The 23516-nt window shown below is 48.2% G+C and overlaps 1 protein-coding gene across 2 annotated transcripts in view; it reads left to right on the top strand.

Moving 5' to 3' along the window:
* The window catches only part of THSD4 (thrombospondin type 1 domain containing 4), a 585083-nt gene that overhangs the window by 184921 nt on the left and 376646 nt on the right, over positions 1 to 23516 (top strand). The gene's annotated exons all lie outside the window — the stretch shown is intronic.

Genomic DNA, 23516 nt, shown 5'->3' with positions numbered 1-23516 from the left:
CACAATTTTTAAAAAATAAATTCTGTTTTTTGAGGGTCCTCCCTCATACATCAGCAGTCCCCATGGTCCTGTCTTTGGGTTCAATTAACTTGCTACGATGACTCACAGAACTCAGAGGAACAGTTTACATGCTGATTACCAATTTATTAAGCCAGCAGTCCCCAACCTTTTTGGCACCAGGGACTGGTTTTGTGCAAGACAATTTTTCCACAGACCAAGGGGGAATGGTTTTGGGATGATTCAAGCGCATTACATTTATTGTGCACTTTATTGCTATTATTATTACATTGTAATATATAATGAAATAATTATACAACACACCATAATGCAGAATCAGTGGGAGCCCTGAGCTTGTTTTCCTGCAACTAGACAGTCCCGTCGGGGTGATGGGAGACAGTGGCACCCGAAGTGTGTTGCTTAGGTCCAGCCTGCTCCGTAATCTCACTTTGGTTGCAGTTATTGCAGAAAACCCCGCTTCACAAAGACAGGATGTTGGAAAAGGAAGCAGGTATTTCAAGTGCTTTTGTGGCAGTCTCAGGGTATTCCACCTTGACTTTAATCCAGAACATGTGGAGATTTGAAGTTGTCTCAAACATACGTTTAAGGCCACCATCATTCACAATCTCAAGCAGTTGGTCCTCTTCTATTGCAGGTGAAGTGGATTCACCCAGCTTATTCACAAGTAGGTCACGGATCTATTCCTTTCTGGCTTGGGGGTCTTTGTGGTTGGGAGGTAATGCTCAAACCGTTTTGAAGCTGAGGCAGGTGGACCAGACACCACCTGGGAGAAAGAAGGCCCTGGCTCAGTCTCTTTCAAAATCTCTGCTAATGTCTGAAATGTGTCAAACAGCCCAATGTTCACTCATCGCCCCCGTTATTCCAGTTTGGCTTTGAATGCAGCCGTGTTATCTGCCAACCTGAACACAGTTGCTGTTCTCCCAGGAAGTGACAGACTGAGCTCATTCAATATGTCACACAAGCAAGCAGGTTTTGTGACCCATTCTGTGTCACTGAAATGTGCTGCCAGTGGTGACTGTTTTTCTAGAAGAGATCTCTGCAGTGGTTTTCATAACTCAGAAACTCTGGCCAGCGATCCAACTGTCGAAAGCCACCTCAGTTCTGTGTGTAAGAGGAGACGTGTGTGCTCTGCATCCATCTCCTCACAGAGCTGCGCGAACAGACGTGAGTTAAGGGCATGTGTTTTAACCTGGCTGATAATTTTAACCACACCCTGCAAAACTTTGTTAAGTTCAGGTGACACTTTTTGGCTGGCCAGCATTTCTCTATGGATGACACAGTGCCTAGACTCCCATTCAGAAGCCGTCTCTTTGACCCGAGTAGTGAAACGAGAGCGCTGTCTGATCATGACTGCTGCGCCGTCTGTGCATGTACTGACACAAAATGACCAACTCAGTTTGCCTGATATGTAATCATTCAAAGACGAGTGGTTCTGCAGCTGTGGTGTTGGTTGGCAACGAAAGGGCACATAACACATTCTCATGCACATCCTCCTGAAAACACCTTGCACGAGAACAAGCACTGTTGCCTTGTTGTCCACATCAGTAGACTCGTCAGCCTGGATTGTGTACCACCGTGCCTCATTAATCCTAACAGCTGTGCCCTGGTACCCTCTGCTGTTTCATCAATTCTTCTAGTTGTGGTACTAGCCAAAAGACACCACGTGCCACCTTTTGAATTGCAGCCTCTCCTGAAAGTTCATGACAAATGTCCTTAGCAGCAGGCAGGGTCAACTCCTCAATAGTAAAGGGCTTCTCAGCTCTAGCAGTGCCGTCAGCCACTAAGAATGACCCTCTCAGTGCTGACACATTTGCGGAAGTGGTGGCTTTCAGTCATTGCTTCTGTTCTTCGTGTTCACATTCTTTTCTTTTGAAAAACTCCATAGGCTTGTCTTTTAATGCTTGGTCTCCATGCAATGAAGCAGTTTGGAGGGCTTCGTGGCTTTGTTGGATAGCCAGCCACCTCATGTTGTACAGGGCGGGCTTGGAGAATGTGAATCGCCTGTTGCAATGAACCCATAATTTAAGTAGGACTCTCGGTATTTACTTTTAAATGCAGCTTTCTTTTTGTTGGCAGTCTTGGAGTCTTCTGCTGCCTCATCATTGGGTCTCCCCTCTTTTCACAGAAGCTTTCCCATGACATTTGTTTCTCACTGGTTTTGGCTATGGTTAGCATGAGGGCTTACCAAAACTGTGACTGGGACAAGGGCACAGAGCGGGAAGGAGGCATGGGTGGAAGCGGTAAATGAAATAACGGGCAGGCCACGTGCAGACTGGAATAAGTGCAGGGTTCTGATCCCACCAGATGTAGCTGTATAACTGAAATCAACTCATTTGTCACTATAAATCCTGTCATCAAATGCCGCCTAATTGTCACTTGCTCCTCACTGAGAGGGTTTTGTTATGAGTCTGCAAGCAGTCGATTTACTATGGTCTCTGTGCAGTCAAACCTCTCTGCTAATGATAATCTGTATTTGCATCCGCTCCCCAGCACTGGCATCCCCACCCAGCTCCACCTCAGACCACCAGACATTAGATTCTCTTAAGGATCATGTGACCTAGCTCCCTCATGTGCGCAGTTCACAGGAGGGTTCGCACTCCTATGAGAATCTAATGCCCCTGCTGCTTTGACAAGAAGCAGAGCTCAGGCGGTAATGCGAGCAGTGAGGGGAGAGCTGTAAGTGCACATGAGGCTTTGCTTGCTGGTCCACGCTCACTTCCTGCTGTGTGGCCCAGTTCCTGACAGGTCACAGACTGGTACTGGTGTGTGGCCCAGGGCTTGGGGACCCCTGTATTAAGGGATATAATGATACAGATGAAGAGATACATGGGATGAGGTCTGGGAGGGTCCAAAGCACAGGAGCTTCTGTCTCTGTGGAGTTGGGGTGCATCACCCTCTAGGTAGCATGTGTTCACCAACCTAGGGGCTCCCCAAATGCCCTACTATTGGGATTTTACAGAGGCTTCCTCACATACACATGGACATTAACTGCATTTCCAGTCCCTCTCCCTTCTCTAGAAGATGGAGGTTGGAGTGGAAAGCTCCAAGCCTCCAATGATGGCTTAGTCTTTCTCGTGACCAGTCCCATCCAGGAGCCATTGGGATCCCGCACAGAGTTGCCGCATTAGGACAAAAGACACTCCTGTCACCCAGAAATTTCCAGGGGATATAAGAACCTTATGTCTGGAGCCAGAGTTAAAGACCAAATATTAGAACAAAAGATGCTCCTAGTGTTTTTAATCTTTAATTTTTTTTTCATTTTAGTGAGAGGGGAAGGGAGGGAGGAGGAGAGAAACATTGATGTGAGAGAGAAACATCAACTGGCTGCCTTCCCTATGTACCCGGTCTGGGAACTGGACCTGCAACCCAGGCGTGTGCCCTGATGGTGAATCGAATTGGTGACCTTTTGGTTTGCAGGATGACATTCATGACATCCAACCAACTGAGCCACACAGGCTGGGGCTCCCAGTGCCTTAACAACTTAGGAAATCACAAAGGCTTTAGGAGCTCTCTGCTGGAAAGTGGGGTCAAAGACTAAATACTAACAAAAGATTTTCCTAGTATCTCTATTTACAAGGGTTTCAGAAGCCTGGGGTTAGAAACTAGCAGATATCATTCTTGTTATTTCAAGTCCTAATTTTTAGATCCCAAGAGGCAGTCAGAGCTCCAGCCATCATATTTCAATTCCAGGTGACAGGATATTGAAGAAGGAAGGGTGATGAGCAAAGGGCACGGACCTGCTTTTTGCCAAAGTAGGTTTCCAGGAAATTGTATAACATTTCACTTATATGCCATTGGCCAGAAATGTATCCGTGGCCACACCTAGCTTCAAGGAAGGCCCAGAAATGTAGTTTTGGGAGGGGGCAGCCATACGCTCAGCTAAAAATGCTATTATTATAGAAGATCATGGGTTTTGGAAGACATCAGACATTCTCTGGCACACCCATTGTTTGAGTAGTTCCTAGAATCCAGCCTCTTCCAAGAAATTGTTTGAACTAATTATTGAAGTGCCGTGCTTCTGACTCTTCCTAGTCTGATCCAGGATTTTCTGATTTGCTTTCTATCTGGCCACTCAGCATTGCTTTCTGCCTCCACGCACCCTTTTTCTACACTTATAAATGATGAACCTCAAATTACATGTTGATGTCATGTTTCTCTTTTATATATGTATGCAAGTGTAATAAAATCTGTTTCCATCTCAGTAAATGGCACCACTATTCACTCAGTTGCTCAAGCCAAACACTTCAGAGTTGTCTTTAGGTCAGGTCTTTCTCTCGTGGCTCCTGTTCTATCCATCGGCAAGCCTTGTCTTTTCCACTTCTCTTGTGTATCTGGTCACTGGTCTCTTTTCCCCGCCTCCTTGCCCCCACCCTTGTGCACAGCACCATTAGCTTATGTCAAGGCTGCAGCAAGTACTTCCCCACGTGGCCTCTTCCTTTCACGTCCATCATCTCTCCCTCTGCCATCCATCACCCTGCTTCAACCCTCCATGGTCTTCTTCTTGGGTTTTTCTTTCAACTCCAGCCACACAGACTTGCTCTCTGCATTCTCCTGGCAGGACCTTCACACTTGCTGTTCTGCTTCTTGCATGGTCTGACCCCCAGATTTTCCTGGGTTCTCGTCCTTGTCATTCAGGTGTCACTTTAAATGACACTTCCTGAGAGGCCTTCAGAACTGTGATACTGAAGTTCTCCCTTTCACGTTACCCTCCTTATTTTCTTCATAGTGTGTGTTATTGAGTTGGCCAAAAAGTCTGTTTGGTTTTTTTCCGTAAAGTAAAAGACACATTTTTCATTCTTACCATTAACTTTATTGGTTTGGATATTTTGAATATGTCAGCTATCTCCTGTGTAGTATAACATTGATTGTTCTCAACTAATGTCTTGATTTGATCACTATGAACTTCAACTGGTCTACCCACCGTGGAGCATCGTCCAGTGGGAAATCTCCAGCACGAAACTTCACAACCCACTTTTGACACAGTCGATCAGTCACAGCACCTTCTCCGTACAGTGCACAAACCTTTTTTTGATTTCAGTTGTTTTTACCTTTCTTGAAATAGTAAAGCATAATACATCAGAAATGTTGTGTATTTTCTTCCATCTTCAATATTAAAATGGCTGCATAAAAATTCATCAATATTGGTGTTTTTTTAATGCCCACTGTTATGATAGTTTTACAATCTAACAAAATTGTTTTGAACAAAGTTAAAGACAACTAAGCATTACGAGAGCCATCATACAGAAAAAAACTAAATGAAGCTTTTGGCCAGCCCAGCGCGGTCTCAGATTTGCGATGCTGGTTTACTTATTTCCTAGAACAAGAGCGCTCTGTGGCCGCGGGTCCCCGCCTGTCTTACTCACTGCCATGTCTCCACTTGATAGAACAGAGCCTGGCACCAAAGGGGGCCCAATGAATATTCATCGACTCATGAGTAGATGTATGATAAAGTTATTTTTAACACATCGATAACTTCATTTTACAAATACTGTCTTGCAGAGAGGAGAGAGTTTACCTCTCAGAGAAGAATGTCTTAAGAGAATCATGCCGTTCCGTACTCTTCCATTTACAGTGCTGACCTCTGCCCCCGAGCAGCTGACCTGCTGGCTGTGACTGGCAGCCTGCAGTCTCTCTCCATCTCAGCAAAGTAGCAGCAACTCCTGCTCTCTGGGGCTTTCATGTGACCGTCCCTGTAACTGAATTATTTCTACTAGAACATATAGTTGGAAAAAACATAGCACAGTCTTCTAACAAAAGCACATTAAAAGCCAATGTTGAACTTAGCGCTAATGCGCTAGTAGTACCAATGACTAGGCCTTGACCCGGAGTTCCTCCTGTCTTGCAGGGACTTTGAATGCAAATGCCTTGAAAGCCCTGTGCAGTCTTTAGAGAACATCGACCCTACCAATGCTTCTGGGTGAATCAGAAAGGATAACTTTAGTCATGTAATAGTAGCTCTTTTTAAGGGTCTGATAATAATAGCCACAGTTGATTGAGAAACAGATCGTAATATACCTTGATTGTTTTCTTTTGTTTGATTTAGGCTGGAACTGATATATTATCTCAAAACTCAGACTCAGTAATGCTGATTTTGATTAGTAACAATAAAATAGTCTATTTTAATTTTTTTCTAAAGAACCCAAGTGGTTGTGCTCACCTCAGCTTCAGATAACAATATGCTTGCACATAATAAGGAAGGTCATATTATTTGTACCACAAGGCTGTGAGTGAAGCCTCTCCACAATTTGTGCAGTGTGAACTAGGAACGTAATTTTAGTTTTTCTCTTAAGACTCCGTTGTCCTAGACATTTACTGAATAGTCCATCTTCCCTCTACTGACTTGTCAAATTGCCTGTCATACACACATTTGTTTAAAAATGACCTTTATTAAACTCTGCGGGTACAACACTCAGCTGATGCCTATTGGTTGCTGTCCATGTGAAGAATTAGGCCAAATTTGGGAACTTCCATTTGGGCAAAAACTTAAATATTCCTGGGAGAAATGCCCCTTCAGGATCCCTGCCAGAGACACAAAATATAATTAGTCACCTAATCTGTGACTGGACGTTGGTCACAGGCTCACTGCTGTGGCAAACAACCCCCAAATCGCAGTGGCTTCACAGGATCAGGATGGATTTCTCACCTCACAGAGCAGCACGAGGAGGTGGTGGGTAGGTGGGAGTGCTCTCAGCCACAGAGACATTCCGGGTCCTTAGCTCTCTCCCCCTGTGGATCCTCTGTCCCTTAGGGCCTTGTGGCCCTCTAGTGGAATCCCTGCCGTGGGGCTGTGTATGAAGGGAGACACAAAGCGTATGGGATTTTGTGGGAGGCTTTATCTGCCGGGTCTGGTGATAGCATCTATCCCTTCTACCCATGTTCCATTTGGCCAGAACCAGTGAAGTCACAGAACTGCACCTGACTACAGGAGATCCTGGGAAATGTAGTCTAGCTCTGTGTTCCGGAAGGAGAGGTGGGTAAGGTGAACAACAGGTAAATGTAGGGGTTCCTTCGGTCAGATCCAGGAGTGATTCATGATGGGAGCAGGACCGTGTTTACTGCGCTCCTGCTGTCTCTCCGGCACCTAGCACAGTGCCTGGCCATGGTGAGGGTTCACTAAAAATTGAAAGGAAGTGGGTGCAAAAAGGAGAAGGAGAAAAGGGAGGGAGGGAGGGAGGGAGGCAAGAATGAAGGGGGGAGGGAAGAGGAAGGATTGTTAAGAGAGTGAAGAATGAACGGCCAAGGCCAAGGTGTTACTGAGGCGATTGTCCCTGACTTTTGTGGGTTCTGTGGGTCAAACACAGTCCTCCTTTAACTGACACAGAACTGTATGCTATAGGGGCCTGGATATCATTTTGGCTTTTAAATGCAGTACACCCCAATCCAAGCCCATTGCTGGTAAGTGTGGGAGCCCATCATCCTTTACGGGCTTGGCTCCTAATAGCTGAAGGACTCAGTAGAAGTCCCTCTAGTTCTGGGAGCAGAGCAGAGTGGGGCGCCCTGGGCCTGGGGCGTGCTGGGCCCACAGTGAGCAGCAGGAACCGCCTGGAAGGTTTATGTTCCAGGCATCTCCGTGGAGTTTCCCAGAAGGCAGTGTACTGTGTGTTAGGGCCCAAATCTCGAAACTCTCAGATGCAGCCTTTTTTCTGCCTGTTCTGGGAGAGCCCACATTGGGAAAACACCCAAAGTATGATACTTCGTAGTTATTGGTGGGACCTAATAAAACGCTGCCAATCCTGACACTTGTGTTTTTATGCAACACAAAGTGAGCCATGGGAACTGCCTCCCAAGTCCCTCAGAAAGTGTTGGCAGAATCCAAAGTTTTAAAAAGATTAGGTGGGATGTAAATGTTTAGACAGACTAGATTGCCTAAGTGTTTGCTTTGTATAAGAATAGTCTGAATAAACTACTGAGGAATCGTTTTTGGAGTTGACTATTGGTGTCTAAAATAGCCGATATGACGGTGGCAGATTCTGTCTTTCCTTTGCCCCTGGAACAGATTTGCGATTGGGAGAATAAGTGAGGAGTAGCCGCAGAGAGGAAAGCAGGCTTTTGTTTGCTGTGAACCCATTTCTGTGTTCGCAGGACGGACTTGTGGGAGGTGGTGGTTCCTTAAGATTCCAAAGGAGAGGTTGCCTGCGAAGGGGGCAGCTGCACAGTTGAGGACTGGGGATGGTCTGGTTTCAAATTCTGGATCTACCACTTAGTATAGACATTTGACAAATTACTGCTTTATATTCCCCAGCAGCAAACGTGGGGGAAGTGCTAGTACTTACCTTTTTTGGTCAGTGCTCAGTAGATGTCAGTAGTTCTTACGATCCTCACTGTTGCTATTATTGACGATAGAGAAGGCGGTAGAGCTTGTAACATATATGCCCAAAAGCAGGGTTCTTCTTGCCCAACACTCACTGGCCAGTGGGATTTAGTGGGGTTTGGGGGTGGGGGAGGAAGGATTCAGGGAGAGAGACATTAGGTGTCCCTAATTTTCCTGGGCCAACCTTAGGGGTATTTCAGGTTTCAGGTCTTTCCCAACAGGCACACCAGAAGCCAGAGATAAAGCAGCAGCTTAGAGAGACAAAGACTCAGGAAGCAGAGCCTCCCAGTCAACACAGAACAGGACAGAATCGGTGGGACGGGGGCCAGAATGAAGGCTGAGGCCAGTGGCGGAGCAGGCGGGAGTCAGGGAGTGTTGTAGGGACAGGCAGGTGTGGGTCGGAGCAGGGCCAGTCCCGTGCTCTCTCCTTCTGAGCCTTTGTTCTTCAGCCACATTGAGAAATGGAATCTTAATGGGAAGCAGTCACTACCTGTCCTTGGGTCACAGATTCTCCTGGGAAAGGCAGTTAAAGTTTGGCCACAGAGTCATCGATGGGGCAAGAGCAGTTAAGGTCATTTGGGCCAACATGGAGTCGAGGGCCAGTAACTGAGTCTGGAGCTCAGGTCCTCAGCCATCAGGACCCTGGAGAGGGCAGAACTACACTGGATTATTTCATTCTGGGGTGGAGGCCACGGGGGTCAAGATACTCAGGCTACTGGGGCAATGACGCTAAGACTTAGGGTGGAAGGAAGACAGATCCCAAGGTTCACTGGACAAGTGTCAGCTGATGTCACGTGTGAACCTGAGAAGCAGGCAGGCAGAAGAGCCAGAGCATGACAAGTGAAGAGCTGGGAGCTGGAGCCCCACGCACCAGTGGGGTTGTCTAAGCGTGGTGTGTGGCGTGGGATGCGCTGCTGTTTTCTCGAGTCCTAGTGTCTTCTGCAAAATGAGGATGGGCATGCCCTGGGCCACGATGTGGGTTAGTGATGGAGCCTATTTCAGAGCCAGATGTCCCGGGGGGAACAAGTATCACTTGAGCGGGATACTAATACTTGCAAAAATACTTTCTCTTAACTGATCACATGTAACAGTATTTGGTCCAAATCTGTTTTTAGCATGCTACAGTAAAACCACTCTTCCTTAAAGCACTCAAGAGAACAGAACACTGTTTCCTACTTAATATTTTCTTAGTCCTTGTTCCAGAGCGTCCTGTTGGTGGTGGTGTCCTGAGAGACATCAGTTAAGGTGGCCCTGATGGTGAGTTTTGCTAGGGTATTAACAAAACTTATTTGGCCAAGAAGTTACAAATTCTTGACTACAGGATTTCTAAGAGCTTTCACTCTAGTAATGTATACATTTTCAAGAGGAAGGTACAGTAACCCGACTTTACCAAAAAGGTCACTGAAGCTTTTTAAAATTTGGGGGTATTTTTAGAGATTTCTTGGCATGAACATTCTCGAGAAAGCACTTGGGGAAATGATGCCTCGCAGCCTGCTGGGAACTGCCAGTCCCCCCAGCCTGGCCTTCAGTTACCCCCTCACACCGGGGGGGTGAGCTGCATGCGGGTTATTCTGCTGTCACTCATCATACCCACAGTGCAGTCTAGTGGGATAATTCCACTGGCCTTGAGTTCATAAGAAAACTGTACAATTGACCCTTGAAAATGTGGTTTGGAATATGTAGTCCACCTGTATGAGGTTTTTTTTCAATAAATACTGTAAATATATATTCTCTTCCTTATGGCTTTAGTAACCTTTTCTCTAGCTTACTTTATTGTAGAAATATAGTATATAACACCTACAACACAGAGAATGTATCCATTGACTGTTTATCAGTTAGGCATCTCATCAGCAGTGGGCTATTATTAGTTCAGTTTTGGGAGAAGCTACATGCGAATTTTGCACCCTGTTGCAGGGTCGGCTGTATTTGGGTGCACTGAAGGCCACCCATTAGGCAACCCAGACCTAAGCAGCCTCAGCGCCATTTGCTAAGCGATTCTGTATCACAGCGACTTTCCTTCTCCCAGGCTCTTCCTTTCCTCTTCCCAGCAAAGTGGCCTCTTCCTAGGATCACAAATTATTCTCCCACCCAAAGGTGCCTTATACGGCTGATGTTTAACATAAGTCAGCTCAGGTTTCTGGCGCTTTAATACAGTACAATCCACCTTGGATTGGAAAAGAGACAGATGACACATAACAGAAGATCTGAATAGTGCCAGGAAACACGTTACACGAATGTTACTGACTTTACTCCACCACAGACCTTCCATCGGCTTTTTAGAGCTTGTGAGCCTCACGGCGGCTGCGGAGCCCAGCTGGCCCCTTGACTGTGGTGAAGCCGGGAAACCTCATTACGTAGCACTGACTCCGACAGTGAGAGAGTCTGCCTTTGTCAGTTCTGTTTCAACCCGCGCTCCATCCTTTTCATGAACATAAGGAACACGTCTCAATGGGTGCTAGTTATGTTTTTCACTGTTTTCCAACTGAGCTCCCCTTAAATAGCACCTAGCTAGAACTTAATAATATTGTTTTGTTTTCATTTGTATTTATTTTACTGTGACTCTTTACTGATGGAAAGGGATGTAGGTTTTCCACTTACCATGGTAAGACAAAATTTCCTTTGAAAATAAGTTTTTTAAAAACATAAACACGTAGGACTCCATGTGATTGCAAAACTGTGAAGATTGGAACTGCTGTCTTAACAGTTGCCTTGTCACCTTCTGAAGTTGACCCAAAATATATAGTGACTCATTTTCTGATGAGAAAACTGAGACTTGAAAAAGTGAAATAACAGACTATTATTTAACTAAGACAGCCAGAGTTGGGACCACATTCTTCTAAATTTTCATCATCCTCATTTAACCTTTTTTTTTTTTTTTATCAACCTTAGAATTAAGACACAGTGTTAGCCCTGGCTTGTGGAGCTCAGTGGATTGAGTGCAGGCCTGCAAACCAAGAAGTCGCTGGTTTGATTCCCAGTCAGGGCACATGCCTGGGTTACAGGCCAGGTCACCAGTAGAGGGTGTTTGAGAAGCAACCACATGTTAATGTTTTTCTCCTTCCCTTCCCCTCTCTCTTAAAAATAAGTATCTTAAAAAAAAACCCACAAGGTTAAAACTGCCTCTTAAAATAGTTTTTCCTCCCCCACAACACTGTGAAGTCATTTTCCAAAAATAGATTAGAACTAATAAGGTATTAACATATTAAAAGCAGTTATGAATGTAAAAGCACTTGAATAAATATAATTTCATTCTTAAAAGGCTATAACATCAGAAGGTGGTTTTAAATTTAAAAATTTTAACCAAAAAAACAGCTGAAACAACTTAAGACCTGTTAAAACAATGAGTGGGCTAATGTGAGCACAGTTGAAAAGAACCTTAAAATATTATAGTTAATTTAATATGGGCCAAAAAAAATTACTTTCTTAAAACCTAAAAAGCAGCTCAAAACAAATAAAAGCCAGAATCAACTATTGCAAATGTGAATAACAAAGTCCACAAGAACTGAAGGGAAAATTGAGAACTGAGTAAAATGATAACATAGATTTTTTTGGGGGGTTAATATGGGTCAAATCGAGTTGAAGTCGAGCTTGCAGTAACATCAAAACGCACCTAAGAACAGTTCTTAAAAATCCACTGCAAGTCATACAGTGTTGTGGAATTCGGCATGGAGGGGATTGGTGGCTTTTTTGGAACTTTGAGGAAATGTCCCCCTAGTACGCCTGATTGGAGGACCAGACCAGAATGATGTATTAGCTTTGTTGAATCTTTGTGATTCCTTCCTGTTTTCAGTTTTGCAGCTCTCTCTGTTTTATATTTTATTGGGTAGAAGAATTCTAAAAACACAAATATCTTAGTTGTCTCCTACATGTGATAAATTATCCCAAAACTTAGTGGCTTGAGAACAACAATAAGTGCACTGTCCCCCTGGGAGCAAGCCCACACCCTCTCCTTCCCCCTTCTCCTTCCCCCCTCCTTTCTCCTCTCCTTCCCCCCTCCTTCCCCTTCTCCTTCCCCCTCTCCTTCCCCCTCTCCTTCCCCCCTCCTTCCCCCTCTCCTTCCCCCTCTCCTTCCCCCTCTCCTTCCCCCTCTCCTTCCCCCTCTCCTTCCCCCCCTCCTTCCCCCCCTCCTTCCCCCTCTCCTTCCCCTTCTCCTTCCCCTTCTCCTTCCCCTTCTCCTTCCCCCCTCCTTCCCCCTCTCCTTCCCCCCTCCTTCCCCCCTCCTTCCCCCCTCCTTCCCCCTCTCCTTCCCCCTCCTTCCCTCTTCTCCTTCCCCCCTCCTTCCCCCCCTCCTTCCCCCCTCCTTCCCCCTCTCCTTCCCCCCTCCTTCCTCTTCTCCTTCCCCTTCTCCTTCCCCCTCTCCTTCCCCTCTCCTTCCCCCTCCCTCCCCCTCTCCTTCCCCCTCCCCCCCCCTCCCTCCCCCTCCCTCCCCCTCTCCTTCCCCAGCACCTCACCTTTGCCTTTCTCTCTCCTAAGCTCCAAGGGTCCTTCTTTGGCTTCTGTAACTTGTTTCCTGAGCCCAGGCAGCCCAGTTGGCTCATTTCTACTACCTCTGTGACTTTCTAAATAAACTTTCTCTTGTAAGTTGAAAGACAACAGAGATATTTAGTATCTTATAAAATGTCCATGGCTCAGGAGTCGAGAAGCAGCTGGTGGGCGCTGCTGTGGGGCAGGTCTGCGCCTCCGCCAGGTGGCGGGTGCTGGCCGGTGCGGCAGGCATCCGAAGGCTTATCTTGGCTTCACCAGTGGGTCACTCTCTGGGCCAGCAGTTGGCAGCAGGCCTCGGTGCCTGTCCACGTGGGCCTCTCCATCTGGGCTGCTGAGCATCCTGCCCGCCTGGTGGGGGTGGGGCGCGGGGGCGCTGGGGAGGTGCCTTCCTCTAAGTAGCCAATAGAAGAGGTGAGGGAGAAGGTGCAACATCCTAGTGACCGAGTCTCAGGAGTCATAAACTGTGACCTTCATCATTCTCTACTGGTGACACAGACTAGTCCTGATTCCATGTTTGGGACACTGCACAGAGGTGTGAATACTCAAAGGCGCTGATCATGGCCCTTTTGGAGACTGAGCACCAAGCAAAGAATTAAAGGTGGTGAGGCAGACTTCCGCCAAGATGGAGGTTTAGGTGGATGTGCCGTGCCTCCTCACACAACCAAGTTTAGGGACAACTAAATGTTAGCATCAGAAAACACAACCAGAACACGGAAAACTGAACTTTTCGCAAGTCCGCTAACAACAAATTCTTCAGCCCGACCGGTAAGGGGCGAAACCGGCGTCGGGTGAGGAGTTACAAAGGAGGGCTCGGTCGGACCGGGCGCGGAATCCAGACGCGAGAATCCAGTCACGCGGGTTCCAAACCCAGGATTGGACCTAGTGAGCCACCGAGCAGCCCACCGGGTGAGCGACTACAGAGGAGACAGTGGGGAGGCGGTGCAGCGTGTTGACTGTGGTTGCCTAATTGCGCGCGAATGAGGGAGTGAGCGGTTGGACTGGCGGCGGCGATAGACGGCGGCCGTGGCGGCAGTAGAGGGCGCCGCCATTTCCCCGCTCTGACCACGCCCCCACATACAGCGTCACAACCCAGCGACCTGGGACTCCAAGGCGCCGCTTCTCCCACTTAAAGGGCCAGAACAGACCAAAAATGTCGCAGGGAGAACTCAAAGCCCCAGAGATAAATCTAAGTGACGAAGAAATAGCAAATCTCTCAGACGCACAGTTTAAAACACTGGTCATCAGCTTCCTCACAGATCTGGTGGATTATAGCCACAAATTAGAGAAACATATGAAGGCTAAATTAAGGGAAATGAATGGAATTCCACAGGAAACCCATAGAGATGAAAAGGAAACTGGGACTCAAATCAATGGAGTGGACCAGAAGAAACCAAATAATGGCCAAACAGAAAAGAGTCAAGGAGCAAGAATTCAAAGAAATGAGGAGAGTCTTAGGAACCTCCAGGACATCTTTAAACGCTCCAATATCCGAATTATAGGGGTACCAGAAGGGGGAAAGACACAACCACCAGTGGAAAAACTATTTGAACAAATAATAAAAGAAAATTTCCCCAATCTGGCAAAGGAAATAGACTTCCAAGAAATCCAAGAAGCCCAGAGAGTACCAAAAAAGTTGGACTCAAGAAGAAACACACCAAGGCATATCATAATTACATTAGCCAAAATTAAAATGAAGGAGAGAATTCTGGAAGCAGCAAGAGCTAAGGGGACAATCACCTACAGAGGAGTCCCCATCAGACTGTCAGCAGATTTCTCAAAAGAGACCTTACAGGCAAGAAGGGGCTGGAAAGAAATATTCCAAGTCATGAAATCTAAAGACCTACAACCAAGATTGCTCTACCCAGCAAAACTTTCATTTAGAACGGAAGGACAGATAAGGTGCTTCTCAGATAAGACCAAATTCAAGGAGTTCATCATCACCAAGCCCTTATTATATGAAATGTTAAAGGGACTTATCGAAGAAAAAGAAGTTAAAGAAACATGAACAGTGAAAGGACAACAAACTCACAGTTATTAACAACCACACCTAAAACGAAAGCAAACTAAAAGGACAGCTAGATCAGGAGTGGAAACATAGAAATGAAGATCTCAAGGAGGGTTAGCAACAGGGGGAGTGGGAGGAGGATAAGGGGGGAGAAGGTACAGAAAATAAGTAGCATAGACAGTAGATAGAAAATAGATGGGGGGGCAAGAATAGCATGGGAAATATAGAACCTAAAGGACTTGAGACACATGGACATAAACTAAAGGGGGGTAATGGTGGGGTTGGGGGGGCAGGGTGGAGGGGAATGAAGGGGGGAATAGAACAACCGTAACAGCATAATCAATTCAAAAAAATAAATAAATTAAAAAAATAAATAAATAAAGGTGGTGAGGCACTCAGAGAAACACTTTACTTGCCTGGCCAGTCTTGAAGGTGGAGGCCTAAGGAATAGACAGATGGTGGCAGCTTAGAAAAGGAGAAGACGGACTGTTCAGACATCCAGCGAGGCACTGAGAGGCAGGAGAAAAGGGTGGAAGGGGTGCAGCTGGTAGGGCCCAGTCAGTCTTCTCAGGCTCCCTGAGGGCCGGCTGCAGAGCTTCAGTCTGGTTTTCATTCCAGGAAGGTCACCCGGGGTTGCCAGCTTTGGTACCCTAGAAGGTCCTCACAGCAAAGTTGAATTAGCATCCTCCGATTGGCAAGCCAAGAGCCAGTGGATAGGAAGAAAGATAAAGGATGAAGCAGCAAAAAGCAAGGGCTGCCTGTATGGCTTTGCTGCTCCCTTTGGTGTAGGACAAGATAACACAGCAGTGATCATGATGACATAATAATAAACACGGTAATAATAGTACTGATGTTAGGGACACACAGAGAGCTCTTCACATAAGGAATATACTTATTATACGGACCTTAGAAAATGCAGATGATCAAGAAGAAAATAAAAATAATCTGCAACCCCACTACTCAAAGAATACTTCTAAATTGGAGTGTCAGTTATTTCTAGTGATGGTAACCCCTGTGTGTGTGTGTGTGTGTGTGTGTGTGTGTTGGGCTTGCGTGCGTGCGTTTGGCGGAAGGGTGTCCCTGCCACGTAACCTGCTTTCCTCAGGCAGCGCTCCTGTGTGCCAGCCACCCTGTTGTGAGTGATGCTGCTGCCACGGTCTCCTCACCTTCCTCCCACTGCTGCCTCCCTTACCGCCATGGCAGTTTAATCCCCCAGGCATCCTGTATACGTGTTTCTATATCGCGGTCCTTTGGAGGTCCGCAAATAATCGTCACATCTGTTTCTTTTTTATCTCCCCCAAATGTCTTCCCTCTTTGACACTGCGTGCCCTAGAGCAACATTTTATCTAGCTTTATGTGGTTTCACTACATGAGTGCATGACAATTTGTACAACCACCCCCGTTCCTGAAAATGTGGATTATTTCCAGGCTTTACTTGTTATGTGCCGAGTGGCAGCAGACTCCTCACACATGTCCAGGCATGTTTCTCTCATCCCTGGGACGCAGACTCTGACCTACAACCTCCGGGGTGATCGCCTTTCCCTTTCATTTCAACACCGTGACCTTTCTCTTCACTCCTCAGTTCAGCCCTTCCTGAGTACCAGCTGGTGCCAGCCAGTCCTGGAGTCTGGCATGGGTGGTACAGAGGTGACTAGAAACCAATTTACAAGTGCAGAATCATAGCCCAATAAAAGGAAGGAGGCAAATGAGGGTGAAAAGGGGGCAGGGAACTTGAACACCCAACTAGGTCCTGAGAATGAGCTCAGGGGGTTCAAAGGTGAGATAGGTCACAGCTCAGTCCCCCTTGGAACTGAAGTCAGGGCACAGGACCTGGTTTGTGACTGTTGCAGACTCAATTTCCACATCTGTACATTACACTGGCAAGACTGGTGGCACGGGATTTTTTTTTTTCAGACTTTCTGTTGCTAGGGCTCAGCTCAGATCAGAGAGCATGCAAAACAAGGCTGAAGTAGGACCCATTTGACTTCTGAGTATGACATTAATTAAATTGTATAAAAGCCTTCAAGAACTCTGGATAATTTGTCCGGGGGCACACTGTGGGTTCACAATGGCATCAAAGCCAGAAAGTAACGCAGATTTTTACTGGGGACTTTCTTCCCTCTCACCCCTGAGTAATTCTAATGATATGCATGTAAAATACATTATGGCAAATTTCCTAACCATTTCCGCCTCAGTAATAAAGGTTGCATTCTGGTAGAGCAAGAACATCTGCTTAATAATTTCGTGTAACTGCTCTGCAAAGCTGCCAGGGGTAGAATTGAGTCAGTTGGGTATAGCGTGAAGCGGATGGCGTGGGAGAAAAAAAGACTGTTTGATCCCAGATGCAGCCACTAACGCGGGGCGAGTGATTTAACTTCTCGTTCACGAAGTGGAGAAAGTAATGGTGTGGTGCAGGGTGGCTGTGAGGAGTCAGAAGGTCAATGTGTGTTGAAGGACTTAATGTCCATACCTGGTCCAGAGGCAATGCCTGGTCCCTAGCGAACACTCAATAAATGGTACGCGATGGTGATAGCGTTGATTATGGTGATGATGAAGATGGCTGTGGTGGTGGTCTCAGGATGGTGGGGATGATGACGGTATCAGTGCTGTGATGGTGAGGTTGGTGATGATGGAAAAGTGAAACAAGTATTGCTGATTGGAATCAGGAGCGATTTTCTGGTTGATTGCAGCTGTGGCTGAGATTCAGCGGCAGGGAGAGAGGATGAGTAGCCGTTTCTTATTGGACAGCGTGAAACCGATTCGGCAGCGAGGCAGAGCAGAAAGAGGAGAAGTGTGGGAGGCCACCGGACCTAGCGCAGCATTTTGCCGCTGGTCCTCAGCTCTGTGATGCTGAGTCCTGGTGGCCCTTGGTTGTCTGCCCGTGCAGTGGAACAGGGCCTTCCCCTTGGGCTGTCTGGGTGACCGAAGGAAATGACGTGAAACAATGGTGGGCAGGCCCAGCCCACGCTACCTGTGTTCCTGCAGAACAATTTGATAAACAGCTCGAGCAGCCCACAGCCCACCCTCTGCCTTCCGTTTCCTCCTTGTTCTTGTTGACAGTGGCCTGTTTTCCTCCTGTGAACTGCGTCGACCGTGCTGGCGAAGGGGCCTGCGCTGTGCTGGCACCCACCACGCCCTCACACAGCCGCCGCCCGCTCACCCTGGGCCTTCTTCCTCTGGGCTCCGGCCGTTCTCTCAGGGCGCACCCCCGACTGCCCGACCCGCCCTCCACTCTCTTTCTTGGGCTGTTGTGAATCACGCAGTGCAACTTAAAAAGCAGTTCACCAATGCTTTACTATGCTAAACGTGTATATTTAATTTAGATATGAATGTATTTTTGCCTCCCTAGCAAATGGAAGCTCTTTGAAGTCAAGAATGTCTGTTATATTTACTATTTTAATGGCCTCTGCTTTCTTTTACCCCAGTTCCCTGCACTCCACACACAAAAACAAATTCTTGAGAGTATATAATGGGCATTCAATAAACAAAGCCGTATTTAATAAATCATGCTTTTTCTCTTGCTTCTTTTCCTTCACCTCACTCCTCATATTATGGTGTTTGAATACACAAATACAGCCTTTTGTATTTGGATAGTTAGTGACTCACTTGTGAAAATACATGTGTTATGACGTGGGGCCCAGGACACCTGATACCATTTACACCTGAGAATGTATGAATCAGTGCAGTCGTGTCCGTGAGAGAATGGGGATTTCTCAACTTAAATAGACGGGCTACAGCAACCACACGGAGTGTTTCCCCACAAAGTCACTAAAGGGGAGGGGACAAAAGGAAAGCCACTCTTGACAGCCTTGCTGATTGGCAGTGTGTCCTCCCTTCCTGAACGGCGAGGTGACCTGACTCTAAAAATATTAAAAACCCTGTGTTGCATTCTGCTGGGGCTCCGTCATGATGGCCGTTACAAGCAGGCTGTGTCACTGTGTTTTTATTTCTCTTCTTTCTGTTTTTTTTCTCTTTAATTCTGTCTTCAGTTGTACAGACTAGCCTTCAAGTGAGCGATGGTGGCCACTTGGGTGTTCCAGTCTGCCTTTTATTGTACGACCATTAAAAGCTTTTGGTCTAATTCCCCTAGAAGACAGTTGCCCCATAACCTTGGTGAGTAAGTAGGGCAGTGGGAATCTCACGCCCTGTTGCCTGTGGCCTTGCTCTCCCCTTCCCACCAGCAGCCAGTTCCAGCCTGTTATTCTGCTGCTCCTGTTCACTCATTTGCCCATTTATTCGGTCACTCTGCCACTGAATACACATTGATGATTTGTCCACTGTGTGCCAGGTGCTAGTCTGGGCCCAGAGCTAGAACTGCGAGTGACACTGATGAGTCCCTGCCCCCCAGGAACCACCTTCCAGGCAGGGAGCGAGAACGACGCACGTACCGCACTGGCATCTTTCGGTTGGAACTTTTTTCCAACTCTGAACCTTGGAAAGAGTCCACTTTCCATGGCTTCATTACATGTGCCGAAGCAGACAGTTGCCGCTGCTTTCTGGAAATCAGGGTTTAACAAACTTCAGCTCTTCATCACAGAGTGTTAGGTATTATGACATATAAAATAGGAAATGATGGCCCTCTGCAGAGGTCCCTTCTGACGTGTTTGCTGTGTCCCCTGAAGGCAGCGCGGTGTGGGGGAAAGAAAGCCAGAGGGAGCTTTGAGGTCCCAGTCACTTTCGCTCCCCGAGCCTCAGTTTCCTCACCTACAAAACAGGTGGGCGGATGGTCCCCACGGTCCCCTCCAGCTTCGCAGCCCAGCGGCTCCAGTGCTCCAAGGCCAAGGTTCTCTTCCTGACGAGCTGTTTGCCTTATTTCAGCAGAAAGGCAGCGCCAGGGCATCTGAGAAAAATGAAGTCTCAGTTATGATGTGTCGCCATGAAAACATTGGCCGCCCTCCGGGCATAACTCTGCTGGTGCTGTGGCCCGAAGTTAAATTTAGATAAAAATCAGTTAGGAGCTAAAAATATTACCAGCTTTCCTGACAGGTTGTATCCATCATCATGGGAGGAAAAACAAGGAACCGGCTGCCTGGCGACAGGGAGTGGGCCGGGCCGAGTGTGAGCTCAGGCCGCAGCTGGAAACGCGTGAACTTGAGCGGCCAGAGCCTTTTCCTGGGAAGGCTGGGGCAGACCGTGGGAGGCTTTGGCCTGAAGAAAGTTCACGCTGGAGAGAAAGGTGGCCAGGCCCCTGGGTGACCCACACTGCCCATAACTTCTAGAAGGTTCTTTCAGGAAATCCTGCTCAGAATGAGACCTGGCAACTTCCTTTGCTGCCTCCTTAACAACTTGCCTTAAAAGGATTCTTCAGCAAAAAGGCAGATATTAAGTGAGTGGAAAGGGGAAGGCTGAGCCCATGTCATCTCCTGTGAGACCCACGTTGGCAGGCAGTGTGTGGCCCTGCCCCTCCGAGCCTCCTCTTGTGGGGTCGAGGTAATGCCACGTCCCCGCCGTGGTCATGATTATGTGAAATGACATGTGCAGAGGCCAGGGCCGCGCACGCTGTGAATGCTCAGTCCGTGTCATTCTAGTTCTCCTCTGCCCTCCTGGGCCACGTGGGGAGTGGCTGCCGCAGGGCCCCGGCTGCACCCGGGAGGAGGACTCGTGGTGTATGCGGTCACCGGGACTGGGTTTCAGTCTGTGTCCCCGCACCGACCCTTTCTAGCTATACGACCTTCACAAAATTTGTCTCTCTGAGTCTTAGCTCTCTCTTCTCGGAAATGGGGATGACACTACTGTGGAAGTTATCGTAAGGGTTACATGAGTCGTTGCAGTTAAAATACCAGACACGCAATGGATGTTCAGTGAACACGGAATCGTGCACGTTGCAGTCAACAGAGTGAGCTCTGAAGTTAGGCTGACCTCTTAAAACCCAGGCCAGCCCAGTTAATAGAGGACGGGCCTTAGGAAAGTGGCTTCATCCTTTCCAACTTCAGTTCCTCCTTCCGTAAAATGGGAATCGTGATACTCTCAGCTGTCTGAGGTTGCTGTGAGGATGACATGGCAATGCACTTGCCTCCGTTAGCTGCGCCCGGAGCCCAGTGAAGCCCGCAGAGCTGCGGCCTTTTCCTTCCTCGCCGCTCAGTTCCTTCGGGACCCCACAGAGAGCGTACCCCTGCGCTGCGTTCCTGCTGACCGAGAGTGCTCTCACTTTCCTCACTTTCCTCACTTTCTCTCCCCGTCACGGGTCCACTGCTCTTTTGGCTGCCAAGAGTGAGAGAGAGGCGAATTCTCGAGTAACTTAAAGTAAAACAGGCATCGGTTAACACAGAAGAGGTTTGAGTGGCCCAGATACTAACTAGCCTGTTCACCTGGCGGCACTGCACTCCTGCTTGGCCAGCGGGGAGGCGGGTCGTGCTCATTGCTCTTCCACCTGTGGGTCTCCTGGAGCGTGGACAGAGAATTGAGTTAGTTTCTCCGCTCCCAGGCCTTTGGCCAACAGTGCTATTTGCTTCCCCTTCCAGTTTTCTGCTACAGTCGTTTAGACAGTGTTGATTGGTTTTCCTGAGGCTGTGTTTGGGCATGTCCCCCCACCTCCCCCCCGCCACCTAGGTGTTTGGCCTGTGAGGGTGCTGGAGGGGTGGCTGCTGGTCCTCAGGCTCCTCCTGGCATTGGGGAAGCAGCTCTGAGGTCTCCAGCAGGGACAGGCCAAGGAAATCCGTGCCCACTGGTTTCATCTGAAGACAGGTCTCAGGAGGCCAGCTCCCCGGGAAGAAATGTGGCTTTGCCTCTGAACTCCGCATTCGGGGAGCCGTTGCATTATCAGCCTCAGCTGGCTCTGACTCACAGCGGATTCACTTTTATGAAATGATCGTCTCCGAACACACTTACTAAATGCAAAATCCTGCTGTGGCTCCACAGGCGCCGTGGGCAGGGTGGACCGCAGACGCTCGCTCTGGTGGGATCGCTCTGATGCGGTCTGGCTCTGAGCAGCTGTGCAGGCTGGCGGGTGGGAAGGATCCCAGATTAGATGCTGAAAGCCTAGGCTTTGGTCTGGCCCTCCACTAATCAGCTGCGGGACCTGGGAAAGGCATATAGCTTCACAGAAAACACCACAGCCCCGTCTCTGGAGCTCTGAGTGGAGGGTGGGTGGCGTCTGTAGGCCTGGAGTCACAAATAGCAGCCATCAAACCTCCTCTCTTTTCTAAACCGTATGCCATTAGTTACTTTCTGCCTTGAACTTTGGTCTCTGCATCTGTAATGCAGAGATTCTGTTTGCCAGCGCCTTGTAAGAAGACACCAAGATGGGATTTCCCACCAAAATACCTGCAAGGGTATTTTTCGGGGAGATGGGTAGGCTGGGAGAATGGTAAGACATGATGCAGGTCTGTCCTCCACTGAAAGAGGGAGGGAAGGAAGGTTGCCAGAAGGGTCCCAGATCTTCAAGGAGGGTTCGGCAAGCCCTATAGGGGAGGTCTGGAGTCAGAGTAGGCTTTGAAAGGAATGTCCAGGAGGGAGGGGGCAGACCTGCGCCCGTAGCCCTGCTGGTTCAGCCATGCCCTGAGGAGCTCAGCCTGGTTCTAGCGCTACAGCAGTGATGGAGTTCAGAACCCAGCAGCTAGGGGCCTGCACAAGACAGGCTCCTCATAGCTGGAGGTCTGCGAGGGGCAACATTCCCAGGGGTACCGCAAATACCTACCCTGTGAGATGTCCGTGAGGGTAAGAGATCAGCGATGTAGAGAATGGCACATCTACTTTTAAGGATGATATATACGTGTGCATGGGTATGTGTGTGTATGGAAATTCTTGGCATTAGAATGTAGTGGGAAGAACACCAGGCTTGGAGTCAGGAGGCCTTGGGGGAAGTAAAGCCCCTGCCTAGGGACCTTCAAATTACTGCCTTAATCTAACCCTCCCCACCAACCCAGGGAAGTCGGGTGGGTGTCTTAAGTTCTCCAAGTTAGATGCAGCCTAAGATTTGAACCCCAGTTCAAGTTTTGTGATGATACCCTAAGGTGCTCCCGCGGCTGCCACAAGGTTAAGGTAAGGATTGTGGTCCCTGATGGCGCCTGTCTTGTTTTGTCCACACTGTGGTCAGCACCTAGAATGATTTGTGGTACACAGAAGGCTATCAGTAAGCACTGGACTGATGAGTCTATGGACGGTATACTGCCAGCTTCTCCAGTCTAGCTCACCCGGATTCCATGTGGGTACTCAGCTTCACCTCCCTGCAGGAAGGCCTCTGGAACAGTGGTGCTCCCATGGAAGCCGGGACGCTTGGGTGGAGGGACATCTTCCTTCCTTGCTGGCCACGGTTGTGGTGGAGAGAACCACAGCTGTGGTGGCAATAGCCACGGTGCACTGTGCTTTCTGCCTGGAGAAGCAGGGTGCAATGCAAGCTTTTGCAGCTCAACCCAAGGGGAGCGTGGGTGTCTTTCCTCTGGAGTCTCTAGGCTGAGAGGGCATTGGGAGGAACGTTCTGAGGCTCTGCTTCGGCTCAGGCCAGGTCTGTGGGGTGTACCCCAGCCCACCCAGCAGCCCCTGGTAACTGTCCCTGTGAAAGGACTGTTCCTGTGTCACAGAAGTGGAGGACTGGCCGTCAGGACTCCAAACAGCTGTCTGTTCTGGTTTCCCATTTTTGGTGTGTGGGCCCCTCGGACTTGAGCTTTCTCACCCTCCACATGCTCTAATTAGGGTGAGCCTTTGTTTTTCCTTGGCCAGGAGCCTTGCCGTCCTGGCGTCTACAATGTTGGGCAGGAA

This window comes from Artibeus jamaicensis, unplaced genomic scaffold, assembly GCF_021234435.1.
Source record: "Artibeus jamaicensis isolate MK-2021 breed Jamaican fruit bat unplaced genomic scaffold, CSHL_Jam_final scaffold_286, whole genome shotgun sequence".
NCBI classification, from domain to species: Eukaryota; Metazoa; Chordata; class Mammalia; order Chiroptera; family Phyllostomidae; genus Artibeus; species Artibeus jamaicensis.
Note: the sequence above shows the minus strand (reverse complement) of the source record. Positions and strands in the feature narration are given on the sequence as shown.